The sequence below is a fragment of the Gymnogyps californianus genome, chromosome 25, assembly GCF_018139145.2.
Source record: "Gymnogyps californianus isolate 813 chromosome 25, ASM1813914v2, whole genome shotgun sequence".
NCBI lineage: Eukaryota > Metazoa > Chordata > Aves > Accipitriformes > Cathartidae > Gymnogyps > Gymnogyps californianus.
Window position 1 is genome coordinate 1,856,989 of NC_059495.1, and position 17,594 is coordinate 1,874,582.

Genomic DNA, 17,594 nt, shown 5'->3' on the forward strand with positions numbered 1-17,594 from the left:
TGAATGCCTTGGTCATATTTGGTTTGTGTACAGGATGGTAATGAAAATTGATTCAGTTTCTTCACACAAATGGGCTTTGTTTATTTTAATAAGAGGGATTTTTCTGTACATCCCTTCCCCAATTTAAGAGATGAAAGTATAGATATAAAAGACTGACTTTTCTCAAAGCTACTGCAAAACTCCTCCAGTAATCCCATTATTAGGAAAAAAACAGAATTTGTAAATGACAGCTCAAGTGTTCTGTCTGACTGCAGAATTCAAGATTTTGGAATGGTTATTTAAAAGTATTTAAGTATCTAAGGATTCAGATAAGCCTTAGGTGAGTTTTTCACAGGCAACTCTGGGAATTAGATATCTAACTGTACCTAAATGTGTTTACAAAAATTTGACCCCTCAGGCCCAATTAATTTTGACTGAGCTTAACAGAGGATGGAAAGTCTCTTGAAAGGCGCTGGCCTGCACTGACTCCTGTTATCTCTGAACTGCCTTTGAGGTTTTGTCACTTGGGTAATCAGACACCATGCAAGGAAATTATTTTTCTAGCAGGGGATGAGGTAGTGAGAAGGCTTAATACTGACACCTTATGATGAAGCCTACAATAGCTATGAGACTCTGTTGCCCACTGTGGCTCCCCATCCAAAACTTATTGATGGCCTGGATAGAAATGTCTGGCTCCGAGCCTGAAATTGTGAGTGAAGTTACTGTGTGACTGGTTTGCTTGAAGTGATGCAGACACGTGGTAAATTGCATTTTTTTTTTCTCCTTTCTTTTCTCAGGGCCAAAAAAGAAAGACAAAAATGGATTTGTGCCCCCTTAAGCAGTTGATAGCATGCTGTCAGTGAGCCACTGAGACGCTGGCTGATGATGTGCTCTCTTCTCCATGAAGCAGCTCTTTTGCTACCTTTGGGGAGTGTGTGGGGAAAAACAACCCTTTACCCTCTAGGTAGACATACCAGCTTGATTCTTAACATACAGTAGCTGTTTATAGTTGCATCTGTAAAGCACTGCTGCTGGGGTGAGGCAAATAGGACAATCCTCAAGTTCTTAGATGAAACCTTCACTCCTCGGGTCCTGTCCTTTCTTTGGTGTCACTCAGAAACAACGCCAGCAGCAGATGCTGTTTGGTGGCCTGAGTCAAGCAGATGCTTCTCTCGCCGCACTGAATCTTGCTCATTCATTCAGATCAGTGGCTGCCTCCATCAACTCAGGAACAGATGATTATGGGGGAAGGGAGGGCACATGTCTCCTGCCTGAAGCCTTGGCATGAAGCTGGGTTTCTGTGTGCTCTGTTTCTTGCTAGTGAGCCAGAAATCCTGGTGTATTAACCCAAGTCTGACACACAGTGAATGCTCAGTGTTGCTCCTTCATTAGTGGAGATACGGCCACTGGGACAGGGACCAGCAACAGCTTCAGCATGTGCTCATCTCATCAGCGATTCCTGATGAATTCAGAAAGTAACTTCTGGTGAAGCACCTTATTGTATCTTCTTGGCAGCTGCCTAATCTATAGATGTCAGAAGAGATGAAATAAACTTGCTTGCTGCAGATTGGCCTGTCTCTCTTTACTGTATCTCCAGGTGATGGATGAGTGCTACCTGTGATCTTTGAGTAGCAGCCGTAGCTTTCAGAGATCTAACTACAACCAGGAACTGTAAATGCTACATTGCTTCACTGACAGAGCAACCAAGAAGCAATAATCTTTGCCTCCTGCAAAGGTTAACTCCTTTGTATCTTCACAGGACAAAAGAGAGTCAGAAACACAGCAGGTCCCAGGTCCATCAGCTGGTTTGCATTGTGAGTGGATAGGTCCTGTAGCAAGGGATGGTGCCTTCAGAGCTAGAAAGGGCAGACTGACGCCCAATTCCAGAACTGGGTGCCTAATCCTCTTGCATGCCTCTAGAACTAAGGTAGCAGAACCTGCAGCTGTCCTGCCAACTGGCTTCCCCGGATAGCTCACTGACTTCTGCTGACGGGCCACTGAGTAGAGGGAAAAAAGCATTTGTTTTCACTATCGCTGATGACAGAGCTGTTGCAGCACAGGAAGAGTTGGACTGTGGGAGCAGCAGAGCTTGTGAGGCATGCCTGGAGGATTAGCAGAACGCTCTGGGGAGTGAAAAAAAGAGATAAGAATTGGAGAAGAAAGAAAAACAGGAATCAGTGTAGACTGATCTTTATCCTTCCCTTTGCTGATCATGGCTACAGAACACTGATGCATGCTGTATATTAGAAACAATGCAGAGATTAAGCATGGCTGCCTAGCCAGGATGCAGAGCAGAGAGATTTCAGTATGCAGGTGCTATTGTTGAGCTTTCTCAGTCCTCACTTGCTGCCTTAAAAGATGTCATTCTCTCTTGCATTTTATTCTGTGCAAAATGCTGCTGTTCCGATTCTGTAGCATGTTAGATTGACTCAGGGCTAGAAGAAACACCAACGCAAACATATACCCTTTCAGAAGGTATGCATGTGTGCGCACTGTCAGGCTGATCGTATGTCTGACGGATGATGGCTGTAAGGGGGATGTTTGGGTATGTGTGGGCTGTGTGTGGAGGAGAGAGGGAAATGGCATTTCGCAAAATGATGGCATTAACGTTAAAAATAGTTCAGCAGTAACTATTAATCCTGAGGAAGGATTATTATAAAGTGCCACCAAATTGCTGGGATCCAAATTGCCCTGGATACACGTGGCTGGAGGGTCACATTTTGGACTATTGGCCAGATGTAATCGCTCCTTTCTTGACAGCTTCCTCAATACTACTCTTCTGAAAATAATGTATTCGTATGCCCAGACTAGAACAGGCAGGGGCTGCGACAGGGTAACTAATGAAAAAAGTATTCTTTTTTGTTTCAAAAAATCATTTGGATCAGGTAACTGAATGGTTGTGTACTGCTGATTTCCATAGCCACAGGTAGCAAAACAGAGAGAAAGCAAAGCAAAAGTAATTGAAATTCTGGTTTTGGCATCAAAGAAGGTATCAAGATAAAAGCTATATCAACAATGGGGACAAAGGCAGAGAAAATGGGACAGAAGCACTGGAAGAATAAGAAAACACTGGCCTTTCCTTTTTCTCTATTGAACTTATGGCCTTTTGATTGGGAAAAGCACCAGTATTAGGCAGGAATCATAGCCCATTAGACATATTTTCCTTATTTCCTAATGCTACAAAGAGAAATGAGGGCCTTTTGAACTGCGGGCTGTGTGTATGCATGAAGCTAGATAGTTCCTGCACTCTCAACATGTAGGACAGACAAAAGAAAGAGCATGATCCTCACTTTATAAATTAAATGATAGAGACACAGAGATTTTTAAGTAATAGGTCTTAAAAGGAGTCTGCAGCAGATCTATGGATCAAACCTCAACTTTCTCAGCAATAGCCCAATGCTTTCCCAGATATTCTGTTCCTCCACGCTCAGGTGTATACCTGAGACCTGTTGCAATGTGTCACAGGCTTGTGTTGAGGGGAAAGGGGGAGTCCAGCAGCAGACGGCCCTCCCTGGATGCCATCAAAAAGGACCTGAAGGGAACAGGAATGCTTGCCACATTTTAGCTTAGTCTTGCAGTGCCTGAACACCACAGCTGCTGTTTCCAAGTTGCCTGACATATCTTGGAGCACATCCTGAAGCCCAGGGACATTCAAAATTTGTGTTCACACACAGGTGAATGCACAAGGCGCAGAAGCCAGCTAGCTCCAAATAGCCCCTCTCATCTGTGTTCTGCATCTTGTGCCATCATTTACTGCAGTGTAAGGTACAACTTGTGACACCTTTGGCGTTTCTCCATTGATGTTCTTATTAATGACGTGTACTATGTCTGTGCCTGTTGGTCCTGACTGGTATAAAAGCAAGACAGTTAGCCTAAGATCTAGACTGATCTCATAATTTGACAGCAATACAAACCGATGACTGATCTGGATTGAGTGATGTACAAATGCCAGAGCTGCGACCCAAGTGCCTTCATTAGGAATGTGGTTACTTGAATTTCCCTCCCTCGTCAGTGGGAAGAAAGACATAAGACACCTCCAGAGAAAATATCTTTCTTGCCAGTCTAGAGCAAACTCAGTTCAATGCCCAAGTTAGGAAGAAAAAAAATCCTCTAACACAGGGATCCAAGAATTATGGCAGGCAGAGTCACTGGAACTTCTTAAAACGCATAGCTCTTGGCTCTGGTGCACAAAGTGAAGCCTCGTGTCTCTCTATTCAGAGCACAAGTGTTCATTTGCTACAATTCCCTTTTGCTGTGATTTAATTGCTTGTTTCTTTTCAAAAATCCAACAAAGCATTTGGAAAAACAAAACTTCCACACCTAATCCTCAAACAAAGAAGCAGCTTCTTGCTTCTACTGCATAGAAGGAATTATGCATTCAGCATGGCTAAAACCCAACAAAATTGCAGGTAAAAAATATGAACTGCTATTTAATTTTGTTTGCATCATGTTGAAAACTTCTGCACAATGAATCACAGACTGAGCTTGGGCTCCTGTAATTGCAGGTGATACACCAGAAGTGAGCATCAGCCATAACACTGCCTTGTTGTAATGTCTGTTGGCCCTAGGCTGTCATCCCCTGGGTTCTGTGTTTGTTTTGCAGAGAGGAGATTCCCTTGGAAATGCAAATATACCATTGCAGGCTGCACTGTTCTGACTGTATCATTTTTGGGTTAACTCCAGCTTGCTGACGCTCAAGAACAGAACCAGGAGTCATTCTCTTCTCTCCAGCTTCCCTACAGGAGCCTCTGCCTCTCTATAGATGCTTATGGCCCTCCCCATCTTAACATTACTGAACCAAAAGCAGAAAGCAGAAGCAAGACCCTGTTTGACTCTAGAACTGTCTCCATTGAGGCATGGAGTGTGATAACAGTGTGAATGATGGTAGTAGCAGTGGTTGTAATTTCTATGCCACCTTTCAGGTCCACTTACAGGAACTTGGTTTCTCTGAAGATGGTTCAACTGCTCTGGACACCAGAGCACTGGTTCTGTATTTTATCTCTGTATTAAAGGAAAGGAATATTAACCTCTTTGCCTTCAAATTTCTGATCCAGACCCTCACTAGCATAGATCAGTGTACCTCCATTGATTTTTAACTACACAGTGCTGATTTACACCCTTGAGTTGTGGTCCTTTTTTACTATGATTAGAAGTTGTTTTGATTGTTCTGTTTTCCTGCTGACAACTAGTCATACCCAAGTGATCCAAATGCAACCGGTGAGGTGACTGCCGGCTGTACTAGCTGCTACTCCACCACCTACCTCTTCTGTTCAGACCCTCTAGGTAAGCTTGCATCAGTAGGAGTACTATATAGACTATAATTTAAAACCTATTAACTCTGAACATCAGTACAGCACATAAACTTAACTGGCCCTTGCAATACTGCAGTAAGTTCCTGTCCCTAGTTATTCCTATAAATCATCCCAGATAGGCTAGGACCCGATCGATGGGAAGAAATTATACCACAACATTAGATTTCATCATACATGACTTGAACGATTACTTTTCCGTCTCATGGTATGAAGACTCATGAAAATTAATAGTCTCTCTGTGCACAAACGAAGTGTTTATGGGGCAGTATTACCTATCCTGTATTTCTTACTTAAAACTATTAATTTCTTTGCACTTACAACCAGTCAATCTTTTTTAAATTTGCTGTTGTATCAAAAATACTGAAACTTTACAGGATTTGTTTTTTCATTGTTTTAGTCTCCTTCTCTAGAAACCTTTTAATGCCCCTTCCATAAAAATGTTATGTCCCGCTAGACTTTGTCTTGTGCATCTGCACACAGATGGTCAAGACTTAGCTCTGGCCAACAACTCTCACTTAACACATTGCTGGCCTTGTGGAAACAGGCTGATGCTCAGAGGCAGGAGCAGGATGGGCATAGATTGTATCAATGTCTGTTCCTGGGACAAATTAATGTCTCCATGCTTCAGAGCTGTCAGGTTAGCATGACCTAATGCAGACCATCCAGAGAATACAGGGTGCTAGCCTCAAAAAGGTGACTGGGCTTAAGTAGATTTTACTAAACATTGAATTGCCTCAACTTCGGTGATAAAGCAAGTTAAGGATTCAAGCTGTGAATACTTATCTGCATCAAAGTGCCTTTGACAATTTGTGCCAAGTAACTGGGTATTTGAAGCCCTGTGAAAGAGAAACCAGACGTCCTGTGTTTTGTTCTTTGGTCTCCTTACTCAACTGCTGGTTGGCATGCTTAAAATTAACTCACCTGTGCAATTGTATGGGCAAAATATTTTATGCAGCTGCAATGAGCAGACACTATTTCACCCCTGAGGATTTTTTTTTTTTTTTAATACCTTGTTTTGAAGCCGAATCAATACTTATGCAGTTAGGTTGGGGGGAGAGAACAGGATGAACAACTGTGGTTAGAAAAGAGCAAGACACGTGCATGTGGAGCACCAGGCCTGCGCATGTCCCACAAGGAGCTAGCTCTCTGCAGGTACAGAGCTCCCACTTCTCCCTGAATACCAGTGAAAACAAGAGGTGAATGTGGCCTCTTGATCCTCACTGTAAGCTTCGCAGCTGACCCCTTCTAGGGATGAAAGGGGCCTCAAACCACCTGCTGTTGTTGCAATAAGGGACCAGGGAAGCCAGTGACTGTGGCATTTCTCTAAAGCCGATTGCTCCCCACCAGACTGGAGTTGGTGTGATTTCCCTTAGTGCCTCTGATTAGATGGAAGCATCTTCTTATTTTTATCTGTAGCCTGAAGGTTATCGATGCATATGAGCAAAGGAAGATTAATGCTTGGTTGGTTAAAACTCTGCACTTAGAAAGATCTGGTTCCAGCTTTCAGCCTTACTATAGATTTTTGTGCAAGTCACAGGTAGATTTCAGAGGTATTTTGATCCCTGAAGATGCAATCTTTTTGACCCTGGCATTCTTATAAAGAAGATCATACACTTACCTGATTTTAGGTAGCAAAATCTCTTCCTTAATCTCTTTGGTTCCCAGCTGTCAAATATTTCTTTGCATCTTGGAAGCTCCAGAGATTAATTTGTTCACATAAATGGTATAGTCTGTAGTGTGAGACATAGGGAGGAAAACATCTTTAGTAGTGGAGGATAGCTAACAAGTTTTAAACAAGAAATGTTTTTTGAGGCAGTTACCTACAGATCAGGGGAAAGGGGGTGGGGGAGGCTGATTTTCCATTTCCTTAGAAATGGCAGAAATTAAAACTTTCACATTTTTATGCATTCCATAAGAGGAATGAAAAAGTTTTTTAAAAATCTACTGTAACAAAGTTCAGACTGTCAAATTTTTCAAATTATTTTGACGTTGAAAAAATACATTTCAGTTTGAAACAACCTTCTGCAATGAACCCCCCAAACTACTCCGAAAATGTCACAACAGGATGTTTTGACACTAAGGCACTTTACCTCTATTGTGTATATACGAAATGTTGTCAGAATTGACACAGTTCTAAAACACGTCAGTTTCAAAGACAGAAGCTTTTGTCAGAGTATACAGTAAAATGGGGGGGGGGGGGGGGGGGGGGGAAATCTCAGCCTCTTCACCCAGCCCACGTCAGAAGGAAGAGCATCCAAGGACACAGCAGCAGGTCCTATGATCTATGTTGCGCCACCCAAACTGCTGCAGGAGGGAGCCCCCCTCTTGCTTGCCAGCATTAATGTTCACATCAGCCCTTCCTGAAACACTTCTATTACCTCTCTTCAGAAACAGGCCTCTGTCAGAGGGCTGAGACTATGGGGCCAGTCATCTTTGTCAGGGAGGTCATAACCAGTTCAAGACAGGCTAAAGAAGGCAAATTGCAAAATGCATGTGCAACCACTAGTGAGTTAGAGCAGTCCTGGGGCGGGTGGGTGAGAGCGGTACCGCACCATCTAACCAGCTTCCCTGCTGATGTTCAAACCCAATCAATCTGCAGCTAATGACAACCCCAAAGCAGAGCATTTGTGGCCAGTGAAAATCAATTGAGGGATATGTGACAGAATGGAAAATACTGTAGTGCATTCAGCATATTGCCTTTGGGTAAAGACTGCCCCAGCGCCTGGGCTCTGGGATCTGAGTCACAGTGAGCACAGAGGACCACTTCTCTGTTCGTGCTTTCATCCTGCATAGTCTCACCTGGACTGCTGACTCCTAAACCTCATATGAGAGCACGCAGGCTAGTGGGAAAAGTAAGAGTTACGATTCAGGACAGCGCTGTGCCACCAGGCCCAGCCCCAGGCAAGGGCTGCCCCATCGGGCTTTCTGCTTTGGAGCTGCTGCAACTTGCGGGTGGCCACTCTGCAAGGCATCATTCTTCCCTTGCTGCATGCTTGCTCTGGACAGCATTGTTATTGGCACATATCCTAAGAGAGGAGAAAATTAGAGTCTGCCTTGTTGCAGCTTTATATATACTTGCCATTTCTTGTCTCTCAAATACCTGTCCAGAGCAGCTCAGTGCCTGTGTACTATGCATGTGGGTGGATTGTATGTATGGCTGCACAAGGAACACTACTTGTTTCTCATCGTGTAAGATTTAATCCTTCCAGCTGTTTGCAAAACATCCATTTTCTTCTGTTTGGGAATCAAAAAACTAACAATAATTCTATAAATAGCAGTGACAGCATTTCCTGAGATGGTTTGCAGAACAAAAATTGCATATGAGGAATATTGGTGTGAGCTTAGCACCTTTGAATGTGGCTGCTTAATTTGTGTATTGGGGCAGGCTCATAATCTGGAACATGAGCAGCATGAGCTCATGTCTGCCTGCAAAACAGTGTGTAAATGTACTTGGTATATTTAGAAACTCAGCATAGTTTGAGAACTTTGACCTGAAATAGCCTCTTGTCTCAGTCTGTGATACCCAATATTATTTTATCATGGCTTCTCATTATTACTTACTGTTAGTAACAGCAGAGCCAAGCACATTTGTGCCGCACAAAACTAGACCAACACGCAGTCCATGCCCTGGGAGTCCTTCAGCACAGAGCTCCCTAAGTGTATTCTCAACGGAACTCAATGTTGTAAATTCTGTGCTGTAAAGGGATATAGCTGACTTCAGGACTTCGTGCTAAACCCTGATTTGACTTTCTACTTCATCTCCTCATTTTCCTACCCACTCTTTCCTTCTCCTTATGTCACATTTGTTTTACATTTAGTCGTTACAGAAACTTCAAGTTTTGCAAGTGTAATAACAATTTTCCCTCTAGAATATTGAGTTCCCCTTGGCAACTCTCTCAGCTCCTGGATTCAAAAATGTATTTTCTTGACCTCTAAATAGAAAAAAAGAGAGCAGCTGTAATGCAGATGAAATGTCTCCTACATCATCTGGGATTCTCTTTCAAGTCCTTGAGGCTAGAAACAACTTCCCTTCTGTCTCTCTCTTCCCTTTTTTACTTTTTTGTTAAGAAGAGTTGAAATCTAGTACAATCACATGAGGAACTCCAGGAACCTGTACTCTAGGCATGGGCCTGTCATACCTAATACTTAACATCACATGTCAGTGCCCCTTCAAACTTAGCAGCGCTTGCTGTCATTTCAGCAAAGCAGAAGCTTAAGGTACATCTTTCAGTCACCTTTCTTGATACGAGTTGTGTCCATACCCTGGCTGCCTCGTGGGTTTGGAGGGAGAATGGCAGCAGCCTTTGCTGCTGCCACAAACCAACAGGAAGAAAACTTGCTCCATAGCACAAGGATCTCCCTGGCCGTTGGTGGCACTATCAGCTGCTCTCTGTGGGCCGTTGGAAGTCACTCATGAGCCATGTACTCCAAGGAAAAAGACGACACTATGACAGGAACACTTACATTGGCATTATGCTTAAAGCCAGAAGTAATCTCCTAGACCCACCAGAGTGTGCTCCATAATGAAGGCATCCTGCATCCCCTCTGATCGGCTAGTCTCACTCAGGTGACGAAGCTATTAAGTATTTGGAGGGGAGGAGGTGATGATGTAGTGGTGTTTCATTCGTAACACCAACCAATCTATCCCAGCAATAAGGACATCACTATGATTTCATCTCACTATAAAACAGATGCTGTCTGGGCTACAAAACAACCAAGCAGCTCATTTCAACAGGAGCTGAAAGAAAGGGGAGACAGAGGAAGACGGAAACTGTCATGCAGAGGACAGAAATGGAGTATTGCAACGCAGGTAAATCATTCTCATCTGTTACTGCAACTACAGCTCCTTCCAGCTGTGCAGATGATGTCCTAACTTATAGCCACAGCACCTTGGTTGCATCCCCAGGAGAACTCCTCGTTTAAACACATCAGGTAGGGACTATGCTGAACATCTCATTAAAGTCATGCTGAACACTCACATGCAAAGACCCAACAGTCCTGCCTGAGTGGGAAAGATTTTTTTTTATTTTTTTTAACAGATGGAGGTTTATTTCTTGTTATAGGATTTAAACAGCTAGGAATGACAGATAGTAACTATGTACAACCAAACAAGGTTATCTCCCAAATGACTATAACCTTGCCTAAGACATGAGGATAGAAGCCAGTGAACTAAAACATCTCCTTAATTTATGCAAGATCTGTTAGTCTAAACTGCCAGCTACTTTCTAAAATGATGGGCTAGCTTAAAGTCACAGCACTTGAACCATGGCTTTTGAGCATTATTAACCTGTTTTCTTTGTGCTCTTATAAATAAAACAGTTGGAAAAAACCCTCCTGAGGACATTTTGTAATAGGCAGTTGACTCCCAAGGACAGGCATGAGCTCTCAGGTCAGAGCAGGAGTATTACCTCCTCCTTGAATGTAAATCCCGAAGAAACTGTGGGCCCAACAGCAAGGCTGTGATAATACTGAGCCAGTGTCACTCAAACATGACAGGGCTTCAGAAAAGAAAACTCCCTCCTCTTGTCCATAGGCAGCAAAGGTTCGGAGAGCTAGGAAATATGTTCATGTTTAAACACATTCTGCTGTGGTTTCATTCTGAATAACCAGTTTCCATGCTGAAGGACCACTATAAAAAGAACATTTTAAGTTGTCATTTAATGGTTCTTGAGAATTTATTCTTATGATGAAAACAAACATGGATAGACTCAGATTCCTGCCCTTGTGGTTCTGCTCAGCTTGCCAACTAGTGAGAAGCATCATCACTCCACTGAGGTCAGCGATTTGTGCCTGGTGAATATCTACCCTTTGCATTTCTTCCCTCTGGAATAAATGGTTTACCTTGGCACAGAATGGTTGAGGTTGGCAGAGGCCTCTGGAGATTATCTAGTCCAAACCCTGCTCAGGCAGGGGTAGCTGGAGCAGGTTGCCTAGAACTGTGTCCAGCCAGGTTTTTAATATCTCCAAGGATGGAAATCCACAACCTCTCTGGGTGATCAGCCACCCTCACAGTAAAAAAGGTTGGTTTTTTTTATTGCTCAGTCAGAATTTCCTGTGTTTCAATTTTTATCTATTTTCTCTTGTTTCATCACCAAGAAGAGTCTGGGTCCATCTTCTTTGCCCTCTCTCATCAGTGCAAAATCTGTTTCCCTCCTAAGCAAACCAACATGCTAGCTATCTGCAGAGGAGATGAAAGTGCTGCCAAGCAACAAGACAAGACATCCTGCTGGGATGAAGATGCTAGAGCAGGTACAGAAGTCTACTAGCTCTGACAGCTGGATACAACTGGGTTGTGCATAGATTATAGTCATTGATTAAGAAAATTAATTGGCAGTGAAAAGCCATGCTGGTTGTGACTGACAAACCAGTGCGGGAGATTTCCTGGGGGTCCCACCTTGGTTCAGTTGTATTGATGAGTTCAGAGGAATAACAGTGGTGCAGAGGCAGCTGAAAGCAGCAGACAGTCTTCTTGTCCACTTCAGAGACTGCTTCAGCCCACTGCAGGCTGTACAACTTGGGCTTCTCCAAAGTGGTCTGTGCAGAGACGATAAACCTTTCACAATCTGCAGGACCAGCATGTCTTTCTTTTCTAATTCCTCCTATAGCACAAAAAGAGGGCAGAGCCAAAGAAGATGTATCTTCTTATCAGGGAAGGTGAAGCTCATCTCTGAGTGGCTGGTATAGGAGGTGCATTGGAATTGCAAGCCTTTCTGAAGCCAGAAGTGAACTGGAATGTGTGCAGCTTGCCACTTTTCCTTTGTATGTTAGCTGTCACTACCCTGTACAGTCAGAGCAGTACAGAGACAAGTAAGCTGTCTGTAAGGGAGCTAGCTCTGCAACTGTGACCTGTTATAGCACATACCCTAATTAACTCCAGAGAGAAGCAGCACTAATGAAACTGCACTGCTGCCAGGACCTACGGTGGTATCTCTGTAAGGGGCTGCACAGTGTTAAGCAGACCTAGTTGCTTGGAAACATCTATACAACTCAAGCTGACAGCCCTGGGCAACACCAGACAGTGCGTGAAAAGCATCTGAGCAAAGAAAGTGTAGCCAGCAGAGCATGTATAGAAACCCAGGCCATGTTAGCTGTTATGCACATTCTTGGCAGTTACAAATCTCCTTGGCAGTAGACAGTCTATTCATCCTGCAGGTGTTGCAGGAATTGCATAACAGTTTGAGATGCTGCTGCTTCTTCTGTGAGTTTCTTCCCTATTTCTCCCTCTTTTCCTCTTACCTGTGATGTAGGTTTCCCCCTTACATCCTGCCAGCCCCAGGGTGCCAGGTTTTCTCAGGTACTTGGTAGCATATCAGACATGCCACCTCCTTTCCTCTGTGCCCTCCCTCACATGGGGTGGACCCCCTGAAAATACACCCGACATGCCCTGCTGCTGGGGTGTTTTGTGCTAGCCAGTCCTGACATTAGTTTGCATGTGATAGGAATAACAATAATAGTTGCCTGCTGGTGGATCAGAGACTGTTTCAAACTAAGAAAAAAGTAGATGAAACACACAGGAGAGGGGATAAAATGGGGGCACTCACAGTTACTCTGCTTATAAAGACAGTATAGCTTTGAGAAGTTCTGCTATTCTAGAGGCCATAAATCAATCATAATTGCTCTGCTCAACTCAGAGTCTTTATAATAGAAATCAAACACATCCAGGAGCTTTGGGTTCAAATCACCATGGCAACCGAGGCCTAGAATGGCTGCGGATGGTCCACCTCAACTTTTCCATTGATCCTTATCTTTTTGTGAACATGGTTTACCTGGTGTTTCACGACAGATGAAAACCTGAACATACTGTACTTTCCCTTAATATCTGTACTTTTTTGCCTTGCGGCAAATATAAATATGCGCAAGTGCATGCTACCATTGTGGTATTAATCTAGTCAGAGTTTAACTGAGCACTTTATTTGGTGTGACATTATTATTCAACATGTGGATTAAAAATATGCAGTCAGGATTTACACTTTTATAGCCCCTTTGATAAAACAGCCATGAAGTTGTTGAGATATATGTATGAATACATGGGGGGGGGGGGGTAGTGTCCTTACTGCTTTCTGCCAGCCACACAATATTTGTCATGGAGACACTTGGAAATTGAAAGGTTGTTAGACTTTTCTCAAAATAGTTTAAAGTACCCATTGCTTCACATATAGCTTTTAATGCTAATGAAAGTTAGACACATTTTGTGGTATCTTCCTCTCTTGTGCTTTTTTTTCTTTCCTGTTCACCACTCCTTCATGGTTGCCTTTAACTGTACGTTTCCCACCACTAAAAGCTATGTTTTAAAATGATTTTTTAAAGTTCAGTATAAATGGTTTAAAAATAAAACCCTGCTGTATGTGTATCTCAATCATAATCTCACTCCTTCAGACACTTGAAGGATGCCTTTCCCTCCACGTAGTTATTGCTGCCAAAAGGTCTGGAAAGCTGTGTTATTTCTACTCTAGCAGTTACTGTACTTGTCATGGAGATTAAAAAAAAAGTCACCACACACAACCACCCCCACCCCCCCCCAAAAAAAAACCCAACAAAACCCCAACAAACATGAAGAGGGCTGATTGTCTTTCTACTGTTTGAAGAAACCTTCTCCTCAGATGGAACGTGATAGAATCATTCAGGTTGGAAAAGACCTTTAAGATCATCGAGTCCAACTGTAAACCTAACACTGCCAAGTCTACCACTAAACCACATCCCTAAGTGCCACATCTACAGGTCTTTTAAATACCTTCAGGGATGGTGACTCAACCGCTTCCCTGGGCAGCCTGTTCCAATGCTTGATGACCGTTACAGTGAAGAAATTTTTCCTAATATCCAATCTAAACCTCCCCTGGTGCAACTTGAGGGCAAAAAAGACAACCCAGGGAAAACTGGCTGCTGACAAAAAGGGTGGGGTAGAAGCTCACCCAGGACAGGCTATCTGATACACAGCCCGGGAGCAGGCAGATTTTTTTTAAAAGAGAGACAGAAAGAAGAGAGAAATATCCAGTGCAGACTGAGAGCAGAGATAGTCATGCAGAAGCAGCACAGGGAGGTGGAGAAGAACAGGGCAAGAAGAGAGAAACTCCAGGGAAGAGATAAACACAGGCCTAGGGTAGTGCAGACAATGCAGCTACAATGTCTTTGTGTAAATCACATTAGGGAGTTCATAGTGCTTTATATGAGTAGCTCTCCAAAGTCATGCGTTTAGCAGTTACTTTCCCATGGGTATTTGCTGACTCTCCTTCAACTCATTGGAACAATTAACCTTTATGAAAATATAATTAGCTACAGTTAGAAACAAAAACATAGGACGTGACAATAAAGGTGAGGCAGGATCAGTTAAAGCAGAAGGCCATTCTCCCCTACAGATTTGCTCCCTGTCAGGGGAAGGGTTAGCTATAGGGGGGTGGGGGTGGTGGAGAGATGACAAAAAAAAAAAAAAAACCAACAAAAAACCCCCCAAACCCACCAACTAGCAAAGAAATCCTCAAAGAAAAACAACAAAAAAAGACAGTTTAAAGCCTGTTCTCGGCATCTTTGTGACTTACGGCTTGTCTATGTAATAGTTAGGTTAGTCCTCCAGCTTTCAAAGACAGGAGCTGATCTGCTTGCTGCACTTTTAGTTAATGACTCATGTTGGCTGAGGGAAGGAGGAGGAAGCAGATTGCCTGCAGATGACCTGCTAACCTTGATTTTAATTAGGTTTGGCAAGATAACAAACAGAGCAGGTTTCATTTCTGAATGCTGAGCAATCCACAGAAGCAGTGCTGGAGAGTACAGTTCCCTGGGATCAGGAGGAACAAACGTGGTTCTGCTGATGAACCTTCAAGCAAGTCTTTTGCAGGAGACAATAGTTTTCTTCCAATGGGTAATACTGGGAACGGAGTGGTCAATAGCCTTCCACGGTGTCATTTGGGAAAGGACGATACAGTACACCATGTATGAGCACCTCTAGCTGACCAGTCCTGTCCACATCTCCTCTGCCATTGCCTTTATCAAATACTCCCAGCACTTACTGTTAGCATTTATGTAACCGTTTCTCTATCTTACACAAATTAAACTGCCAGCTCTCATTTATAAATAGTCAATAAAGACTTAAAAAGGTTACCGCAGACATGGTTTGACCATTCTCTTGACGTCTGCAGGTACTAGATGCATAGAAGCACACTTACCTGGAAGGGAAAGGTTAATGCACACTGAGCACAACTTTGACATTCCAGAATGATATTTTGTTCTGATAGTCATTGATAAGAAGGTATGCTTTGTGCTCTCACCTGTAGCGCACCCATTTACCAGGCTCTTGGCTTCACGTGGACTGCTAAGGGATCAGACAGGTGAACCTGCCCACTTTCCTGGGGGCCTTCAAGAGAATCAAACTATCTTCACAGAAGACCATGATTGTATCAAATCACACTTCTCCTATGAGAAAGAGAGTCCTTCAGAGCATTTCCCTTCCATTCTATGATCTATCAGACTTCCTACTCGGAGATTAAAAAAGGTCTTAAAATATCTTCAAATCACTTATATTTATATTCCTTTACAAATGATGTTTTAATACAAAACTTGATTTCAGGGTATTTAGCCTTGGTTTTCAAAGGAGCTTCAGAGAAGTAAACACAGAATATTAATGAAATCCAAATCTTCCAAACACCTAGGTGTCCTTAGAAGCCAATCCTGAGCTGGTAAAATCCTCTAAAGCTTCTTGCTTTGATATAACTTAATAAAAGCAAGACTTGCTGTTCTGATTCTGGTGCAACGGAATTCTATTCTGTAGTTTCATCAGAAGGGAGTAAGACAACATTGAACCTAAGTAAGAACACCTGAATCTGATCTTAAATTACCAAGTAGTCAATTGTTTTGGTGATAACATTCAGTGATTCAGAATGAACTTGTGTGGAGGTTTGCAACAAAATACGTTTTTATGTCTTGTCATTTTCAGCATTTCCTGACTTCATCTGAGATGGGAAGTCATAGTATAAGCAGAAGCTGCAAAACCCCAGAACTCACCGTAGAGGCTCATCTAACATGATCTAAGCTTCAAGAATCCCAAAGCAATGAAAAGGTATTACCCCTCACAAATTATCTGATACATGCTGCTTAACCCACACCCTCCTATCTCCCTTGGGAGAGCTCCTCACAGCCAGACTATAGCTGAGTAATTTGACAGTTTGTGTAATGGGACCAGGATGGGGTTTATCCGGAGAATGAGCCCAGCTGTAGGAGCTACAGCAACTTTTAGAAATTTTCCGATCTCTAACCAAAGAATTTGGGGTAAATACAGCAAAGCAAAGCACCCACATTGTTGCAAATCTAAAGGCAGACTGAAATTAGCTCTGAGCTTTTACTATGGATGGTCCCATCAGTAGCCTGACATTATTCTGGTAAGTGAAAAAAAGGGCACAACAGCTTGGCAACTTCTGGTTCCAGCTGGAAGCGTGTGCTCTGACAAACCTGTGCTGGCTCTGCAGAAAGAGCTGACCTATTGCCAGTTCCTAGAGGGAATGGAGCACATCCAGAAATCAAGGATTTCTGTTTTCCCTCAAAAGGGCAAACAAGAACAGTGGAACAATTCTGCAAGGCTACCAGGACATCAGAGAGACACAATTGCTTTTTTTTTTTTTTTTTTTTAAAGGCAAGAAAGCAGCTGTATTTTCCCCAAAAATTATAGTCAGCTGATTTCAAGTGCCATCACCAAATGGGAGAATATTTGGTAGCCTACAGATCCACTGCCAGAATTTGTCTGGTAAAATGCTTTTGAGCTTCATAGTGAAATTTGTTTCTTTCTACATCCTCTGTTCTACCAATTGCTAGTTGCAGGAAAGCTCCCGCACAGTCCTGCTAGAAACTGTCATCTCACACACGTGCAAGTAAGCAAACACTGATCTAAATTCTGTGACGTTGAAAAAAGCTTGTTTTCTGACATAGTCTTATCCTCTCACTTGTGTATTTCCAAGGATAGCACTCCTCTTAGCCTCAGACATGTATCATTCTGTTTCCTTTTCTTTTCGTTGTTGAAAACCTGTAATCCCTAAAATTATGAATCTTGCAGATTCATTTACAGAAAATTGATTTATTTTATCTTCAGCTTTATTGCAAGGAAAATTATGAGCAAAACTCTCTGAAGCCAGAGGGTGGGATTTGCAAGCACCTACTGTCTTGCATTGTTGGCAGCTATAGAATTATAAATGTAGCCGGTCCAAAATACTTGCGGAAGACAGTTTTTTCTGTTTTGGCATAGAATTTTCTTTGTTTTTAAAGAAATTTAAAAGATTTTGATGGATTTTTTTTTTTTTTGAGTGGAAATTCCAAGTTTTCATC

The 17,594-nt window shown here is 42.7% G+C and overlaps 1 long non-coding RNA gene across 1 annotated transcript; it reads right to left on the reverse strand.

Annotated features, from left to right (window-relative positions):
- Window positions 1–319: 319 nt before the first annotated feature.
- LOC127025835 (uncharacterized) lies at window positions 320–15,677 on the reverse strand. Its single transcript, XR_007767701.1, has 3 exons — window positions 15,551–15,677; window positions 6,910–7,021; window positions 320–2,102 (listed from the first exon to the last, which is right to left on the reverse strand). It is a non-coding gene; the product is annotated as an uncharacterized LOC127025835 (long non-coding RNA).
- Window positions 15,678–17,594: the final 1,917 nt, after the last annotated feature.